The sequence below is a fragment of the Mytilus californianus genome, unplaced genomic scaffold, assembly GCF_021869535.1.
Source record: "Mytilus californianus isolate M0D057914Y unplaced genomic scaffold, xbMytCali1.0.p SCAF_4, whole genome shotgun sequence".
Lineage (NCBI taxonomy): Eukaryota > Metazoa > Mollusca > Bivalvia > Mytilida > Mytilidae > Mytilus > Mytilus californianus.
Window position 1 is genome coordinate 99,643,761 of NW_026262690.1, and position 20,762 is coordinate 99,664,522.

Here is a 20,762-nt window from a genome sequence, read left to right on the forward strand (position 1 = left end):
CTGTTTTCTGCTCTTTGGTCGGGCTGTTGTCTCTTTGACACATTCCCCATTTCCATTCCCAATTTATTTATTTCCATCTTTACTATTGCCCGCTAGGAAAACTAAGAGATTCTCCATCTGGGCCATGGTACTAGAAAATGGTAATGGCCTCTAAAATGGCATATAGCATTTAAAATCCTATAACCGTACGAGTTTTTCAGCAAAGGTTAATGGGGCCCCGGAATGTCACATAGTCCAACTTTGATATTGCTTGCTGACCAAACTAAGAGATTTTCTACGTGGGCCATGGTAATAGAGGTAGAGGCAGGCATGTCCCAAAGCAATTAAACCTTAGACCCATACGTGTGTGTCAGCAAAGAATGGGGTGTTGGGGTATCCTGGTATGGCAGATATGGCAACTTTCCTATTTCCCACTGGCCGAACTGAGAGATTTTCCATGTGGGCAATTGTTACCAGAAGTAGAGGTAGGCATGGTCTCTAAAATTACCCATAGCACTAGACCTGTACAATTTTTGAAGCATAGGGGAGGAGGTGTCTGGTTGGTCACAAAGACCACCAGAACTATTATCGGCTGGCCAAAGTAAGAGATCCACCACATGGGCTATGGTAATAGAGGTAGAGGTAGAGTTATGCATGACCTCTAAAATGGACCAAATCATCTATACATTTAAGAATTATAAACCAAGTTAAAAATAAATCTCACACAGTGATTTTTCTGAGACTTATTTTTCTACATTCCAATACACTATGACAGCATGTTTTTTGGTCTCTTAAACACCACAAAGGACCTCCTTTGAGCACAAAAAAGCACAATGTACAGCTGTCTTTTGGGTATATGTTTCGTTGGGCTGTTTGATGAAAAAGAAAATATACCTGTTGCAGTCTAGATAACCTCGATACGTAATTGTAAAAAAAAGTGTATCATCATGCCGTGAAATGTATGGCCTTGAAGAATGTATTTATGAAAAAACTCTCTTATTTTATACCTTCTAATGAAATTTTGGATAAAATGGTTTCTATTTCTCCCCTTTTTACATCAATAAACGATGAACGATGTCTTCGGTCGCCGCTTGTGTGGTCTAGACTTAGAAAACTTGTATATTTTGCATAGATCTGAAGTTTTCCTTCTTTTTTTTTAATATTTATTAAATATATATTATTGTATTTGATAAAGTTTTCTTATTTATAAAGACTGCATTTTTAACACCGAAATTTTGAAAATGTCATGTTTTAAAAACAATCCAACAGACGGTTATTAACATCCTTAATTTACTATTTTCCTATCAATTGTCCACTGTCTGGAAAGATTAACAATTAAAACTTGAAGAATGAATATTTTTTTATATACAATGTCATTAATTTACAATAAAAAGAGAAAAAACAATGAAATATGATCAAACATTTGTACAAACATGGAGATTATTTCTTATCAAATTTGTGACTTTTATTCCTACATTTATCAAACATGTGACTTTTTTCCTGTGACTTTTTTACTACCAAATTAGGGGCGATATCTTTTTGCGCCAAAAATAAACTCAGTTGCGCCATAACTTATTTGCGCCAATGCTACTTTTGTGCCACTCCAATTTAAAAATTATAGGTATCATTTACGCCAAAAAAAAACAACATCTAACTGCGCCAATTTTATGAATTTATTTATTTTTACTTAAATATATCAACTAAATAATTGACTTCCCTCCTCCTTTATCCATGCTTAGGAACAGCAATTTACCACCTGGCAGAGTTATTTTAATACAAAAAAATATGCTGAATCATCTTTGTTTGTTACAACAACAATATCATCAAGAATTTTGTGAAATTCAGATTGATGTTTTGGTTGAACTGGATGAAGTTTCCTTCTTTCTCTGTACATGGATTGACGAACATATTTCAAATTTCTTTTCTTTCTTTTCATAATGTTCTTCGTCAATTTTGAAGAGCTCTGAATTAATCATTGTAAAAGGCTTATTTCCTGTGACATTTTTTGTTTACCATTTTTTCTATTAAATGGACAGCTTTTATTAATATGTTCATGTTTAGTAATATTTTTAACAGTAATTTCAAAAAATATTATAAAAAAAAATGTTTTATACATGTAGATTTCAGATTTAAAAAAACCAAAATGATTGTCTAAAAAGATAAGTCCTTTCTTAAATCTAATCAAAGAAATAGTTTTCTTATCACTGGATTGTAATTTTATGTCTTGTGTTAAAATATGCAAGTTTTCAAGTTAAAAGTGATTATTAGAATAAAAGATTAGAGAAAAAGATAAAACAGCAACCGTAAGCATATCAATCTTTCAAAATTTCTTTTTCGTACATGAATTAATTTATTGTTTTGTCTTAAAAATAATGTTTATTGCTTTTTTCCTGTGTCAACATTTATTGGGGGTAGTTGTTATAGAAATTAAACTTCTGTCACATATTAGCAATATAACAGGTAAAGCTTTGATAATCTGGTCACCTGTAATTACATTTACCTGTAAAAATCAAACTTTTTTTGTTCAAGATTTAGAAACAAAACGAAAATCAACTCTTGCCGAGGTTTTCTCCTGTTTCTTAGCGAGTACACATACATTTAGTATTTCCTAAAATGTATATTCATTGTTTTTATCCTACAATTTACAACTGGCGCTTTAAGGTTTAGTTATTAAATCCAAGTCTCTGATTTTTAACATTTTTCAAATAAATTTACCTGGTTTAAACGCGGACCACGAAGTGGACCCTAAATTGAACTGTCACAGCAGAAACAGAAATATTCTCATTACCGTTTGCTCAATATGGCCAGAGACATATATATGTCTCTGATATGGCGGTGGAGTAACAAGAGACTTTATTTGTACAAGTAAAAATAAACAAAACTTTATTTGGTGAACTTGTTATTTATACAATAATTGGCTGATAGCAGGATAAAAGCAGGTGTTTCGTAGTTATTATACGACCGCAAAAAAATTTTGCGGTCGTATATTGGTATGACGTTGGCGTCGTCGTCGTCGTCGTCGTCGTCCGAAGACACATTGGTTTTCGCACTCTAACATTAGTTTAAGTGAATGGATCTCTATGAAATTTTACCATAAGGTTCAATACCACAAAAGGAAGGTTGGGATTGATTTTGGGGGTTATGGTATCAACAGTTAAGGAATTAGGAGCCAAAAAGGGGCCAAAAATAAGCATTTTTGTAACTTCCAGACATAGCTTGTGTTTTAGTGTATGGATCTCTCTGACATTGTACCACAAGGTTCCATATCAGAAAGGGAATGCTGGGATTGATTTTGGGGGTAATTGCCTCAAAATTTTAGGAACTAGGGGCCGAAAAAGGGGCAAAAAACAAGCATTTTTCTAGTTTCATGACAATAACTTGTGTGTAAGTGTATGGATCTTTCTGAAATTGTACTTCGAGGTTCCATATCACAAAGGAAAAGCTGGAATTGAGTTTGGGGGTAATTGCCCAAAACGTTTAGGAATAACGGGCCAAAAAGGGGCCAAAATAAGCATTTTTCTAGTTTCCAGACAATAACTTGTGTTCAATTGTATGGATCTATTAAATTGTACTGCAAGGTACCATACCACAAAGGGAAGACTGGGATTGATTTTGGGGGTAATTGCCTCAAATTTTAGGAATTAGGGGCCAAAAAGGGGCAAAAAACAAGCATTTTTCTAGTTTCAGGACAATAACTTGTGTGTAAGTGTATGGATCTTTATGAAATTGTACTACAAGGTTTCATATCAGAAAGGGAAAGCTGGGTTTGATTTTTTTCCCCTTTTTTTCCTTTTTCTTTCTTTAAAATTTTCCATTTTAAATTGGTTATTTCTGATTTATATATAAAAGCAAATAATAATGATATGGTTTGAATAGGTAAATTAAAAGTTTTTAAGTTCTTAGACCACATTCATTCTGTGTCAGAAACCTATGCTGTGTCAAATATTTAATCACAATCCAAATTCAGTGCTGTGTCAAGCTTGAATGTTGTGTCCATGCTTGCCCCAACTGTTCAGGGTTCGACCTCTGCGGTCGTATCAAGCTGCGCCCAGCGGAGCATTTTATTTTTGTTATTGATATTTTCCACTTATCTAATTCACCTACAAGCTTGCAGTAACCTATGCTCATTGTATATAAAAGCGCTCAAACAACTCTTATATATATAGGTGGCGTATTTATTAATAGTAGAAAATGATTTTTTAAGATTAAAAAATCAACCTGAATATTTAATATTAAATATTCACAATTTAATATTAAAAAATAAGACCATTTATTAATATTAGAAAATGATTTTTTAATATTAAAAAATGAGTTATTAATATTAAAAAATGATTTTTTAATATTAATAAATAGGTTCTATTTTTTAATATTAAAAATTCGATTTATTAATATTAAAAAATAATTTTTAATATTAATAAATGATTTATTAATATTAATAAATAGGGAATAAATTCCACAACGGCTTGCCATAAGCTGTCCCATTTCTTTGCTTGCATGTTCTTTCTTTGTCCAAACTTAAAAGGCCTTGCTAATGATCTACAAGGGTTGTAAAAGCTGGTTTTCCAGGGGAAATGCTGTCCAAATTTTTCGCATATCTGGACTTAGTTTTTTCAGTGACTTTTTTCAACCTATTTCCTTGACCAAATTTCTTTTATTTAAAGTGTATGTTTGCTTTGTATACAGTTCCTTGCAAGGCAAGTACATGTTTGCCTTTATTCATATACCTTTATAAAAATAATCTCACAATTACAAGTCTAAAATTCTATAAGCATGATAAGGACAATTTTGAGTGGGTTTTAAGTCACTTATGAATGCAAATATGAATATTTGTCAAGTACATGTACATGTATGGTAGGTTATGCTTCATTATTGTATATTTGAATTCAGATGATGTGCTGACCCTGTCAAGTTATTACCACATAGTTACAAGTTAAATGAAGTATATTCTATTTAAATAAATCCAATTTGAAGAATTTATTAAAAACACATGGCCATAAAAATGTGTATGTAAAATGTTATGATTCTCTTATTATTCCAGGCAGACATGGGGTAATTGAAATATGTAATTGTAATTGACTGTAATTAATTACAATTTCTCAAGTAATTTAATGTAATGTGTAATTGAGCATTTTTTTAATTACAAGTAATTGAAAGTAATGAATTACACAAACAAAATTGTCTGTTACATTTCAATCACATTTAAATATTGGATCAGAAAGATTGAATTTTCTAAAAAAAAAAATATGAAAAGCCATGACCTTAGTAAATGTTGTTAGCTGACAAAGTAAAGCCTACACAGTATACTCTCTGTAATAACACAACCATGGGAGATTTTTTATTTTGCATTGAATGAACACAAATTAAAAAAAGAAGAAAAATAAAGATTTATATAGAAACATGCCATTATTTGAAAGAAACCATTAGTAAGTCACTGTCTTATACCTCAATTAGCTTGTTACCTACATGTATATTCAGATAGGTATTGTTAGACATTGATTAAACAAAATCAATTAATATAACCTCTGGCTATTTGTTATATTGTAAACTATATAATTAATGTATTTATTAAGTCTAGGTTAGTCTATGGAAAGGTATATACTATGAAATTTAGAGCGAGGGGCTTGCCCCGAGCTCTTAATTTCATAGTATATACTTTTCCTTAGAATATAGCAAAGTACTCTCGACCAATGAAATTGTAGGATTGGATGCCTCTTAATTGTGAAGAATGAATGTAAATCATGTTCTTAGTAAGGGATTATCCTATTATTTGGGTGTATTTACAGTTCAAAACAAAGAGTTTCTATAAATGAGTTACAACTGCCCTGAAGCACATTTATCAGATTGAAAGAATTTATCACAGAGTGATTGAAACTGACTAAAAGTTGAGTTGAAGTTGAAATCTCAAAATAAGTTGAAGTTCACTGGTGCAGTAAAATTGGTACCGTGAATGTTATTATGAAAATATTAATAACTTCAAATTACTATAAAATTAAACAATACCAAAGCAATGCAAAAAAAAAATCTTTCAGATAAAAAATAACCTAAATCTTTAGCTTTCCAAAACTTTGATTACTTGATCAGCGGTTGGGGAGAATAGTTATTTCCAATACATGTATTCCGATAAAAGAAAAACAGGAATTTAGTTTGGAACATATTAAAAACTTTTAAGGGCATTATTTTTGAACATTTCCCTGACATAATGAAACAATATTTGATGTAAAAAGCCGGACCAAATTATTGGCTGTGAAATAAAATTTAGTTGTAACTCAAATGTATTAGTTGATTTAAACTGTAAATAAAAAAAGGATAATTCCTCACTAAAATATTACATGATTTACATTCATACTCACAATTAGGAAACATACAATTCCTACCTTTTCTTTCTACTGTTGTGTCACCAAATATCTATAACTCTTTTTTTTTTTTAAATATTTCCCAAATGATAAGAAAGTCCTCACATCACTAAAACTAATCCATAAATGACATGCCGAAAAAGGAAGTCATGCATCAATTATAAACATTGCACTGAGAATGAAACTAATTGATAGATCATTTGAGCCTTGAGCACTTTACAATATTCTAAGTTTGTAAGAGAATGATAATCCCTTACTTCATGATAAGTACTCGCTAACGCTCGTACTTATTCATGAAGAAAGGGATTATCATTCTCTTAGTCTAGGTTAGTCTATGGAAAGGTATATACTATGAAATTTAGAGCGAGGGGCTTGCCCCGAGCTCTTAATTTCATAGTATATACCTTTCCATAGACTATCCAATTTAGCACATATTTACAACTCGAGTAATCTTTTAATTGGTCTATTGATAGTTTATTTTGGCTGACTACTTGTATCACCGGTGTTTGTAAAACGGAGCTCATTAACGAAGTTTTGTAAATCTACTCACTAGTATCATTGTAAAATATGTGATTTCAAAAGGCCCTTCACTCCAGAATGAAAAGATGGTAGCTGCTGGTGTAAGTATGTATACTGATATAAAGCGGCGTTTACTATACATGTTCTTCTTACTTGGTAAGATGACAAAATAAATTGACGAAAAGCAGGCAATAATTAAATTGCAGTGGAAGCTTTACATGTTTTGAAAACATTTTTTAATTTCACAGTAAAACTAAAGCTATAATAAATTTGAAACATATAGATAGTTTGTCCCCATAGATATAGTCTAGCAGATAGGCATTAAAAAGCAACTACTAATAGATCAGAAATTATAGGTTTTGTGTTTTGTGTTGTTTTTTTTTTTTATAATTTCAAAGTAAAAACTAAAAGATTTATCAGAATATGTTTATATATCTATATAGGTGGCACATTATCTTCAGACATAATCACAGTTTTTCAATTCATGACATCGTCCTGAACATGCATGAAATATTTGCCACCGGACATTAAGCAACCAATAATCAATAAATCAATCAATTCATGACGAAATAGATCACCTTCCTTAAGAAAGTTTGAAAAATTATCACCAATATGCTTTAATTTTCCTTCACAAGGTTTCATAGTACACACTTTTCTGTGTACAAAGTAATTGCATGGATGATACATTATCATAATTTTAAGATATCGTTGTACTCTAATCAAGGTATAAAGAACCATATGTATTACCCTTTATTTAAATGATAAAATTTGCAATTGTCAAAAACATTTTTTAGATCCAAAGATTTTAATAGCAGGATATTTAAAAATCAACGTGAAAACTAATTACAAACTATTTAATTTAATTTGGAACACAGCTTTTTATTTCAAAATAGCCAGTGGCAATTTTTGTTTTAAATATCTTGATTACGATACAATGAAATCTTACCCTTGTGGTCATTCATGCGTAGTTACTTAGTACACAGGAAAAGTATGTACTATGAAAATTAGAAGGCAAATATAAGCAATTTGATTGGACGAGAAGTTGTAAGTATGTGTTAAAGTTGAGCATACACGTGTTTCTGTTTATGTAAGGGAGCTACGATTTGATTTTAATGGGGGGGGGGGGCTAGGATGAAAAATTTTGTCCTGCATTTTTTTTTAGTTGTAATCTCTGTCCTGCCTTTTTATTTTTATTTTTCACTCTATTTGGTCCTGCCTTTTTTTCATTAGTTTATCCTGATTTTTTTTTTTACATAAATTGTCATCCTGCCTTTTTTTTTTTTGCCAAGTTGCTCATCCTGCCTTTTTTTTAACTCAAAACTCCTGTCCTGCCTTGCCTTTTTTTTCAAATTTCATCCTAGCCCCCTCCCCCCCCCCCCCCATAAAAATCAAATGGTAGCTCCCTAAACAAACACACGTGAGTGTGTGTCTTAATAGTGGTCATCTATTGGTGTTTTATATTAAATAAACAGGTTTGTGTTTTAGATATATGATATTTCGGATTGGTCAATATTTGTCGCAGTGCGTAAATATATTGAGTATGATATTTGATATGTAAATAGCACGGGATATTTTAAGCGCAAATAGTTTTCTTGTTAAAGTGAGTTAAGGAATATTGTCATTCGAAGCTATGACCGAGCCAGTCCCACTAGATTTGAATGAAGACAAATTGTTAAGGGACCCTTTACGCAGTCAGTCTGAACGTCATAACGGTTCCAATTCACAAGCAAGTCAACAAAACCGTGACTGAGTAGACACTTTTGGCCTTTTCAAAAATTACTTAGACAAGAAACTCGTTGATTTAAAGTCCGACATTCTTTCAGAGCAAGACAATTTGTCAAAGAAATACAGAGATGAGGCTAATATTAAGTTTAAATCAGAAGGGAATCGGATTCAGTTTCATTTTAACGAGAGTATTATGGATGGTCTTAACAAAATCCAGAAAGACCTTGTATCTGTTGCTTCGCCCCTTTGATTTGCTGGGTAAACCTTAAAGAAAGAAATAAACTCATCAGGATTGCTGATATCTCCGTCGGTGGGTGGGCTTCTGTTAAAGAATACGAGAGCAATGATATCGCCGATAATGATGAAGACGAGAAAAAGATTCGTCAGGCAGAGACTAGGGCCCTTAAAACTATCAAGGAGAAAAAGACCCGCCCTCAGCCGTATACAGCTAGGTCAACTCCAGCAGATGAAAATATCGCTACTGCCCCTGCTCCTCCTCCAGCTTACGATTTCAGTCGTTATCAACAGCCTTTTCGTGCCAGCACCGCACGGCACGAGCCGTGCCCATGGACATCTGTCATTACTGTAAGCAGTATGGTCACTGGAGAAAAAACTGCCCCCTCAACTTCATGTCAGCCACAGCTTCAGCACCCAGTAACTAGCCAGCTAAACAGCAACGATCCAGTTACTGTTAATGATAAGTATCTGTATTTATGTTTTTTATCTTCTTGCTATGATAGCAATAATGACGAATTCATGTCACAAGTTCATTTTCTTGAAAAAAGCTTTCTGCTAGTTATAACTTTAAAGGTGTTAAAAGCAGGATTGCTAAGCATTACGGTATTTGGGTTAAGATTGGAGCTAGTAATTTTGTTTTGAGGTTTATACTGTAAAATTAGAAAATAAGATTTTTCACAAAATGTGCAATGTGTTAGAAAGATGTAAAAGCTCCATCTAAAGAGATAGCGCAATCAAACAGGCCTTATTGTCGTACTTTATTTACGGGCAAAAGTTTGAAATGGTTTACTGATAACCAAAACTGTGTACGAATAGTATAAAACTGGAAGCATGAAGGAAGGTTTACAAAAATCTTGTCTTTTCTATAATTTGTATTTGTAAAGAGCATAATATATTCATTAAATTACAATGGTTTCCTCGCACATTGAACTCAAAGGCAGATTATATTAGCAGAATGCGTGATCATGCATGTCATGAGGATTGGCAAATTTCAGATGAATTTTTTGAATTTTTAGAAAGTTTATGGGAACCTTTTACTATTGGTAGGTTTGCTAGCGTGATGAATAACAAGACAAAAAGGTTCAACTCGCTTTATTGGAATCCGATCGCAGAAGCTGTTAGATGCTTTTATTACACACATTTGGCATGGAGAAAATAATTGGGTTGCCCCCTATTTTTTCAGTTATACGCACAAACATCTGATTTCCTGTAAAGCAAAAGTGTTTTTTGATTGTCCCACGATGGGTTTCTGCACCATTTTGGTCATATATTTTTTATTAAATTTTTTTTTTTAAAAATGGACTAATAAAGCATATGTAAAGGATGTGCAATAATTTAAAGAAACGAATAGAATCCGTTCAAAAGGAAGTAGTCCTCCAAAGTGTATCTTTGGAACTGAAAAATGTTTTATCGACTGTTCTCGCAGTTAAGACTAGACACTAGTCTGTGATTTTTCGCATGGTCCTGATATCAATTTTGGTATTGCAGAGACATGGTGAATGAGATTTTTGATTGTACATATTACTCAGTTGAGAATGTAGAAGATGAAGGTTTTTTAGCGACATGGCCCTAGTATCATGTGTTATAGTATGATATTGTAGTTGACACGGTCGATTGTTTTTATGTCATATGCACTTTATTATATAAATACTTGTTTTAATTTTCCTTTATTAGGTAACACATTTTTCAGATGTCTTCAAAACCAGCAGATGAATTGATATTGGTACTTTTCGTCAGACACAATCCCCATCCATGTAGCTCCTCGTAGACCAGCTACCATCCTTTTGTTTGTCATCTGAATCGGACAACACCCAACGACAGTACTAGTATATGTTCTCAACGCTTTCTGTAAGTGGTGTTTATCTATTAATATTTCAAACACATTATCTGCTTCAGATGTTTCTCTTGCATCATAATTAGTTTATTTGCCAAATATTGGTAAATCTACTAGTTGCATAAATGAAGCTTTTTATGCTATAAGTTGGGCTCATAGATTGCTAGAGTTGAGAATCCATGTAATCGGATTTGGTTATTTCTGTGAAAGAAGGAACTTTGAGATGTGCTGGACACATTGTTGTTAAGAAAGAACATATTACACTAGAAGTTTTGCATCTGGTTATTCTATATATGTTAATGAGAAATCTGTTCTAAAAGATGTAAAAATAGATTGTATGTGCCTTATAATATAAAAAAGAAGGTGTGGTATGATTGCCAATGAGACAACTATCCACAAGAGACCAAATGACACAGAAATTAACAACTATAGGTCACCGTACGGCCTTCAACAATGAGCAAAGCCCATACCGCACAGTCAGCTATAAAAGGCCCGGAAATGACAATGTAAAACAATTCAAACGAGAAAACTAACGGCCTAATTTATGTACAAAAATGAACGAATAACAAATATGTAACACATAATAAAATTGAGAATGGAAATGGGGAATGTGTCAAAGAGACAACAACCCGACCATAGAGCAGACAACAGCCGAATGCCACCAATGGGTCTTCAATGCAGCGAGAAACTCCCGCACCCGAAGGCGTCCTTCAGCTGGCCCCTAAACATATATGTATACTAGTTCAGTGATAATGGACGTCATACTAAACTCCAATTTATACACAGGAAACTAAAATTAAAAATGATACAAGACTAACAAAGGCCAGAGGCTCCTGACTTGGGACAGGCGCAAAAATGCGGCGGGGTTAAACATGTTTTTTGAGATCTCAACCCTCCCCCTATACCTCTAGCCAATGTAGAAAAACAATAAACATAAACAAACGACAACCACTGAATTACAGGCTCCTGACTTGGGACAGGCACATACATACAGAATATAAGTTTTGTTGGATTTTTAAGGTATTCCGAATTAGCAAATCAAAAGAAACCATATTGTTTTTTAAGATTCGTACATTGTTTTACTGTTTGAGACTAGTAAAATTGATATTTACCTTGAGGGTAGATATGTTCTCATTTCGTAAGCTGACAGATTACATGTCCTGTTGCATAAACATTAGTACAGTTGAAGTGATTACAGTTATTTACATATTACTAGAAACTTGTTAGTTTGTTATTTAGAAAACGATATTCTCTGAAGAATCAGCACAATATGAGATATTTAAATTTAGCAAATATCAAGTCGGACAGTAATGATTTCATTTTTCGTCCTTTATTTATTTGTACGGATGGATACGTCAAAGTGAGTACCATTGAACGTCTGACAGTAACTAAAAGGAGTAGGTCCGGTAAGGGCCGATTTTGGCCTCAAATTTCAGGTTCATATGACGAAGGATTTTGGACACTTTTTGAACACTAAAGTGTCTATTTCAGTTGATTCTATTAGTTTATGTGAAAGATTTTAACTGATTTAGTCATTAAAAACGCTCCGATTCAAGCTTAAATATGAAAAATATATCAAATATGCCAAAAAATGTCACTTTTCACATTGTTTTTGTCAAAAATGAAAGTGGCCGCATCCGTGTTCATCCTCAACCTTTATATATGTTATGTATTATCATCAAATACAACTTACATTTCAATATTAAGAATGAACACAAATGCGGCCACTTTCATTTTAGACGGAAACCGTCCAAAATTTAACTAAAATGCTAAAATTGTAAAGATTTCAGTAATTTAGCCTGAATAAAGGATGCTAGTACCCGATTTATGTGCATTGTATTGTCAAAAACAGCCCATATTTATGTAGCAGAAGCATTCTTCTTACCAATAAATAACTTAAAGTTTACATTTTAACAGTTTTGTAAAACTGCTATATTTTGGGGCCAAAAAGGGGTCTTACTGGACCTACTCCTTTTAGGAATTTTAAGATACACATCTATTGGTGTTTTATATATTGTCATTCGAAGCTCGTATACAATACAGTGCAGTTAAGGTTGGATGAAGGGGTCCCCCCCCTCACCCCAATGAATGTTTTTATTTTGGTAATGTTTTTACGCATAGATAGATAGATATTTATTCTACCGGTATGACATTCGTTGGTTAATATTTTAAACCTATATTTTTATGTCTAGGTTAGTCTATGGAAAGGTATATACTATGAAATTTAGAGCGAGGGGCTTGCCCCGAGCTCTTAATTTCATAGTATATACCTTTCCATAGACTATCCAATTTAGCACATATTTACAACTCGAGTAATCTTTTAATTGGTCTATTGATAGTTTATTTTGGCTGACTACTTGTATCACCGGTGTTTGTAAAACGGAGCTCATTAACGAAGTTTTGTAAATCTACTCACTAGTATCATTGTAAAATATGTGATTTCAAAAGGCCCTTCACTCCAGAATGAAAAGATGGTAGCTGCTGGTGTAAGTATGTATACTGATATAAAGCGGCGTTTACTATACATGTTCTTCTTACTTGGTAAGATGACAAAATAAATTGACCAAAAGCAGGCAATAATTAAATTGCAGTGGAAGCTTTACATGTTTTGAAAACATTTTTTAATTTCACAGTAAAACTAAAGCTATAATAAATTTGAAACATATAGATAGTTTGTCCCCATAGATATAGTCTAGCAGATAGGCATTAAAAAGCAACTACTAATAGATCAGAAATTATAGGTTTTGTGTTTTGTGTTTTTTTTTTTTTTATAATTTCAAAGTAAAAACTAAAAGATTTATCAGAATATGTTTATATATCTATATAGGTGGCACATTATCTTCAGACATAATCACAGTTTTTCAATTCATGACATCGTCCTGAACATGCATGAAATATTTGCCACCGGACATTAAGCAACCAATAATCAATAAATCAATCAATTCATGACGAAATAGATCACCTTCCTTAAGAAAGTTTGAAAAATTATCACCAATATGCTTTAATTTTCCTTCACAAGGTTTCATAGTACACACTTTTCTGTGTACAAAGTAATTGCATGGATGATACATTATCATAATTTTAAGATATCGTTGTACTCTAATCAAGGTATAAAGAACCATATGTATTACCCTTTATTTAAATGATAAAATTTGCAATTGTCAAAAACATTTTTTAGATCCAAAGATTTTAATAGCAGGATATTTAAAAATCAACGTGAAAACTAATTACAAACTATTTAATTTAATTTGGAACACAGCTTTTTATTTCAAAATAGCCAGTGGCAATTTTTGTTTTAAATATCTTGATTACGATACAATGAAATCTTACCCTTGTGGTCATTCATGCGTAGTTACTTAGTACACAGGAAAAGTATGTACTATGAAAAATTAGAAGGCAAATATAAGCAATTTGATTGGACGAGAAGTTGTAAGTATGTGTTAAAGTTGAGCATACACGTGTTTCTGTTTATGTAAGGGAGCTACGATTTGATTTTAATGGGGGGGGGGGGGGGGGGGGGGGGGGGGGGGGGGGGCTAGGATGAAAAATTTTGTCCTGCATTTTTTTTTTAGTTGTAATCTCTGTCCTGCCTTTTTATTTTTATTTTTCACTCTATTTGGTCCTGCCTTTTTTTCATTAGTTTATCCTGATTTTTTTTTTACATAAATTGTCATCCTGCCTTTTTTTTTTTGCCAAGTTGCTCATCCTGCCTTTTTTTTAACTCAAAACTCCTGTCCTGCCTTGCCTTTTTTTTCAAATTTCATCCTAGCCCCCCTCCCCCCCCCCCCCCCCCCCCCCCCCCCATAAAAATCAAATGGTAGCTCCCTAAACAAACACACGTGAGTGTGTGTCTTAATAGTGGTCATCTATTGGTGTTTTATATTAAATAAACAGGTTTGTGTTTTAGATATATGATATTTCGGATTGGTCAATATTTGTCGCAGTGCGTAAATATATTGAGTATGATATTTGATATGTAAATAGCACGGGATATTTTAAGCGCAAATAGTTTTCTTGTTAAAGTGAGTTAAGGAATATTGTCATTCGAAGCTATGACCGAGCCAGTCCCACTAGATTTGAATGAAGACAAATTGTTAAGGGACCCTTTACGCAGTCAGTCTGAACGTCATAACGGTTCCAATTCACAAGCAAGTCAACAAAACCGTGACTGAGTAGACACTTTTGGCCTTTTCAAAAATTACTTAGACAAGAAACTCGTTGATTTAAAGTCCGACATTCTTTCAGAGCAAGACAATTTGTCAAAGAAATACAGAGATGAGGCTAATATTAAGTTTAAATCAGAAGGGAATCGGATTCAGTTTCATTTTAACGAGAGTATTATGGATGGTCTTAACAAAATCCAGAAAGACCTTGTATCTGTTGCTTCGCCCCTTTGATTTGCTGGGTAAACCTTAAAGAAAGAAATAAACTCATCAGGATTGCTGATATCTCCGTCGGTGGGTGGGCTACTGTTAAAGAATACGAAAGCAATGATATCGCCGATAATGATGAAGACGAGAAAAAGATTCGTCAGGCAGAGACTAGGGCCCTTAAAACTATCAAGGAGAAAAAGACCCGCCCTCAGCCGTATACAGCTAGGTCAACTCCAGCAGATGAAAATATCGCTACTGCCCCTGCTCCTCCTCCAGCTTACGATTTCAGTCGTTATCAACAGCCTTTTCGTGCCAGCACCGCACGGCACGAGCCGTGCCCATGGACATCTGTCATTACTGTAAGCAGTATGGTCACTGGAGAAAAAACTGCCCCCTCAACTTCATGTCAGCCACAGCTTCAGCACCCAGTAACTAGCCAGCTAAACAGCAACGATCCAGTTACTGTTAATGATAAGTATCTGTATTTATGTTTTTTATCTTCTTGCTATGATAGCAATAATGACGAATTCATGTCACAAGTTCATTTTCTTGAAAAAAGCTTTCTGCTAGTTATAACTTTAAAGGTGTTAAAAGCAGGATTGCTAAGCATTACGGTATTTGGGTTAAGATTGGAGCTAGTAATTTTGTTTTGAGGTTTATACTGTAAAATTAGAAAATAAGATTTTTCACAAAATGTGCAATGTGTTAGAAAGATGTAAAAGCTCCATCTAAAGAGATAGCGCAATCAAACAGGCCTTATTGTCGTACTTTATTTACGGGCAAAAGTTTGAAATGGTTTACTGATAACCAAAACTGTGTACGAATAGTATAAAACTGGAAGCATGAAGGAAGGTTTACAAAAATCTTGTCTTTTCTATAATTTGTATTTGTAAAGAGCATAATATATTCATTAAATTACAATGGTTTCCTCGCACATTGAACTCAAAGGCAGATTATATTAGCAGAATGCGTGATCATGCATGTCATGAGGATTGGCAAATTTCAGATGAATTTTTTGAATTTTTAGAAAGTTTATGGGAACCTTTTACTATTGGTAGGTTTGCTAGCGTGATGAATAACAAGACAAAAAGGTTCAACTCGCTTTATTGGAATCCGATCGCAGAAGCTGTTAGATGCTTTTATTACACACATTTGGCATGGAGAAAATAATTGGGTTGCCCCCTATTTTTTCAGTTATACGCACAAACATCTGATTTCCTGTAAAGCAAAAGTGTTTTTTGATTGTCCCACGATGGGTTTCTGCACCATTTTGGTCATATATTTTTTATTAAATTTTTTTTTTTAAAAATGGACTAATAAAGCATATGTAAAGGATGTGCAATAATTTAAAGAAACGAATAGAATCCGTTCAAAAGGAAGTAGTCCTCCAAAGTGTATCTTTGGAACTGAAAAATGTTTTATCGACTGTTCTCGCAGTTAAGACTAGACACTAGTCTGTGATTTTTCGCATGGTCCTGATATCAATTTTGGTATTGCAGAGACATGGTGAATGAGATTTTTGATTGTACATATTACTCAGTTGAGAATGTGTTTAAAATATTAACAATGACAATATTCCTTAACTCGCTTTAACCAGAAAACTATTCGCGCTTAAAATATCCCGTGCTATTTACATATCAAATATCATACTCAATATATTTACGCACTGCGACAAATATTGACCAATCCGAAATATCATATATCTAAAACACAAACACTGTTTATTGAATATAAAACACCAATAGATGACCACTATTAAGACACACACTCACGTGTGTTTGTTTACATAAACATAAACACGTGTATGCTCAACTTTAATAAATACATTTATATTCTAATTCGTTAACTAAAACGAATATAACGTATTTATAAAATAAAACATACACTTGTTTCATAGGAATAGCTCGCCAGCATGTGCAGCTATTTTCGACAAAACCAAAGAAAGGTGCAAATGTGTGTATCTTAAAATTCCTAAAATTTTAGTTACTGTCAGACGTTCAATGGTACTCACTTTGACGTATCCATCCGTACAAATAAATAAAGGACGAAAAATGAAATCATTACTGTCCGACTTGATATTTGCTAAATTTAAATATCTCATTAACATTTTAACAGGACATGTAATCTGTCAGCTTACGAAATGAGAACATCTCTACCCTCAAGGTAAATATCAATTTTACTAGTCTCAAACAGTAAAACAATGTACGAATCTTAAAAAACAATATGGTTTCTTTTGATTTGCTAATTCGGAATACCTTAAAAATCCAACAAAACTTATATTCTGTATGTATGTGCCTGTCCCAAGTCAGGAGCCTGTAATTCAGTGGTTGTCGTTTGTTTATGTTTATTGTTTTTCTACATTGGCTAGAGGTATAGGGGGAGGGTTGAGATCTCAAAAAACATGTTTAACCCCGCCGCATTTTTGCGCCTGTCCCAAGTCAGGAGCCTCTGGCCTTTGTTAGTCTTGTATCATTTTTAATTTTAGTTTCCTGTGTATAATTTGGAGTTAAGTATGACGTCCATTATCACTGAACTAGTATCATTACATTAAATATATGATTTGTAAAGCAGAAGAGACATTTCAGCATGTGCACTCTTGTCCTAATAAACGATTGAAGTCATATATTTTGACTTGATATTCTAAACAATTTTGGTTTTTAAATTTATGTATTCTCTGGTAGATAATTCAAAGTGCTACCAAATTAATTCACACAAAAAAGTAATAGAAAGTACATTTCTGTATGTATGAAATGTATAAAGCAATAGACATATCAATGGTTCCTGGTCCCCCAGATTATATCAAGAATCTGTAATATCTGCCAATGGCAGGGGTATCATTGGGCACCACCCAACTCATTGTGGCCAGGTTTATGTCACCAAAACAGTTTTCGAACTAATTATAAATAAGATGTTTTATGAGGGCCAATGAGACAACTCTCCATCCAAGTCACAATGTATAAAAAGTTAAGCTTGATAAAAACAGATTTTTGTTTCCATTCTTCAATGTTCTAGGTAGTTACTTTTTGATAAGTGACTTGCTCTATTTCCGCCTTATAACTATGTAAAGACTTTATTCAAGCCATAATAAACCATATCCAAGCTTAAGCAGAAGACATGCCCTAGAAATTTGAACTAAATCAAAATATTTCAATTTGGTTTTTTTTTCAAATATAATATTTTTTAAACAAATTTGTTTGATTTACCCTAATAATTATTTAAACAACTTATACAAGACTAAAGCAATCGTGTTCACTAATTAATCCATAATAAACCTTATGCACCCAGCAGAAAACATGCACTATATAGATATTTTGTAACAATTGATTTGTTCCTACCTATTTTTTTATGCATTATTACCAGAACTTTAAAAATATGCATGATATTGGGTGCAAGACTTTTAGGTCACACTGCCAGTAAAATCAACCAGACTTTGTAAAATCATTTTGGCCATGTTTTTTTTTTTTTAAGGGAGGAAATGTAATTGTAGAGAAATAATGAAAAATACATTTTAATCATTAATTTATGTTCATTTATAAAAATGTGTAAGATATCCTGTACTCGGAAGTCGTAATACTGCTATATCAGTATTGTCTACAATACTGGAATAAAATTTTATATAATTTTTTTTTTTTTTATTCCAGTATGGCAGTAAAAAAAAATAAAAAAAGACTACAATACTGGTATAACAGTATTATTTGTACACAATATTGATAGTATGGTTAGGGTAATTAGTATTTTGAGCTTAAATATTTGAAAAAAAATTGTCAAGGCAAAATTTTCTTAAAACTATAAGGGGACAACCATTTGATATTCTGGTGGGGGCCAGGAGGATTTTGAAAATAAATAATTCAGTGTTGATAATAACAAAAATGAATGGTTTGTTCTGTGGTAATGTACAAATAAATAATCTGTTGAAAATAAATAACTCGTAAGGTATTTTAAACCATTTTATAAATGCAATTTTTAAAGTTTGAGATGGCACCAGATTCTACCAAAATTCGTCTCTTTCATATTTTTTTGGGAAAAACTTCCGATATCTTTTAATAATATATATACTTAACCATATTTAAATATTTTTTGAAATGTCTGAAATGGGTTTCATTTCACTTGAGGTATATTGTCTCATGAACGTTAACCTCACGTTAATACCTTTTCCCATTATAGCCTATATTGTTTTTTTGTACGTATGCAATATATGCAGTTTTGAATTCATAAGATTCACTTCCAGAGGATGATGATTAATTTGGATTAAATGGTACATAAGGTATATCATCTCATCGAATTATATTAGAATAAGTCGGGTTTAGGACCAATCCAGAATATCTTATTATAATCCTTTGTAAACCGTCATTCTATTTTCTATTTACATTAAACAAAAATGTATCTAGAGTTATATAGAATTGGTTTACTCAATGTATGATAAAAACTTTTTTTTATGGCATACTTTTTTCAGCATTTATTTTTTGTACTTTTAAAGAAATTCACGTTGAGCTGAGTCTGTCTTATTATATAAAAAGATGTTTCGGTTAAGGTCGTATGGACCTAGGCCTATCCTAAGCAGCTATCCCTGGGCATATGTTTTCCTTTTTTGTAACACTAAGAATTTGATTTGTATGTATGGATATACTAAAGATCATAATGTGTACAAAAAAGTTACATTTCAAATATCAAATTCCTGTCCTCCAAAAATGAGTTGGATGGGGTTATTTTCCAGCTATAAAAGGCCCCGAAATCACAAATGTAAAACAATTCAAAGATCTTCAAACGAGAAAACTAACGGCCTAATTAATCATACAAAAAAATGAACGAAAAATAAATATGTAACACATCAACAAAGACAACCACTGAATTACAGGCTCCTGACTTGGGACAGGCACGTACATACAGAATGTGGCGGGGTTAAACATTATAGCGGGATCCAAACCCTCCCCCTAACCTGGGACAGTGGTGTAACAGTACAACATATAAGAACGAACTATTAAAATCAGTTGAAAAAAGCTGAACTCATTAGATGGTAACAATTAAAAATACATATAACAAAAACATGTGGACGTGACCGGGTACTTGTACATCCCAAAAACAAAAAGACACTACAGATTTGAGAGTACTTGCAGTTACTGACAGCTAGTTCAAAGCCAATAACTAGTAATATAAAAAATCCTGCACCTAAGACTTAATTATCAATCAGTACACACCCAACATCCAATGGATTTACTGTTAAGGATTTATAACTGCATAAACTATATTCACTTTATTAGGTGTTGCATCTGTAACCGGAGAGCATGTTTTTTATATGGGAAAATAAAGTTGTCTCTTTAACGGGACTCGAACCCAGGACTTCTGTTACAAAGCAGTGAGCTAACCAACTGGGCTAAAGGAGTTCTTCCTTAGACTTAGCTCAACCGCTTGCTACTGATTTCAAAAGGTGAGGACTGAAATGTGGGCAGAGACTAGATTTTACAGCCAAGATTCTGTCGGAAGGCCACATATCATCTAAAAAAACAAGTTATATGGTCTCTTTTTTGTGTGTCCACATATCCCTATAAATGTACAATCTAAGTTTGAATTATGCGTTCATTTATTACGAGGAATTGTTGACAATATAAAAATTTCGTGTATATATACATTGTTTATATAATAAATATATGTATGCTCTTTTCTAACTCGAATGATTCAGCGCCCTCTATCGGTCAGATTGTCTTCTCGAGGGCTTGAACGCACTATACGCTAAAAATCCTTTAT

General features: G+C 32.8%; 1 long non-coding RNA gene across 1 annotated transcript in view; it reads left to right on the forward strand.

Annotated features, from left to right (window-relative positions):
* The first annotated feature begins 3,535 nt into the window (after window positions 1-3,535).
* LOC127699047 (uncharacterized) overlaps window positions 3,536-20,762 on the forward strand; it is a 114,149-nt gene continuing 96,922 nt past the window's right edge. Inside the window, exon 1 of the long non-coding RNA XR_007981044.1 lies at window positions 3,536-3,717. This is a non-coding gene — a long non-coding RNA (uncharacterized LOC127699047). The remainder of the gene's footprint in view (window positions 3,718-20,762) is intronic.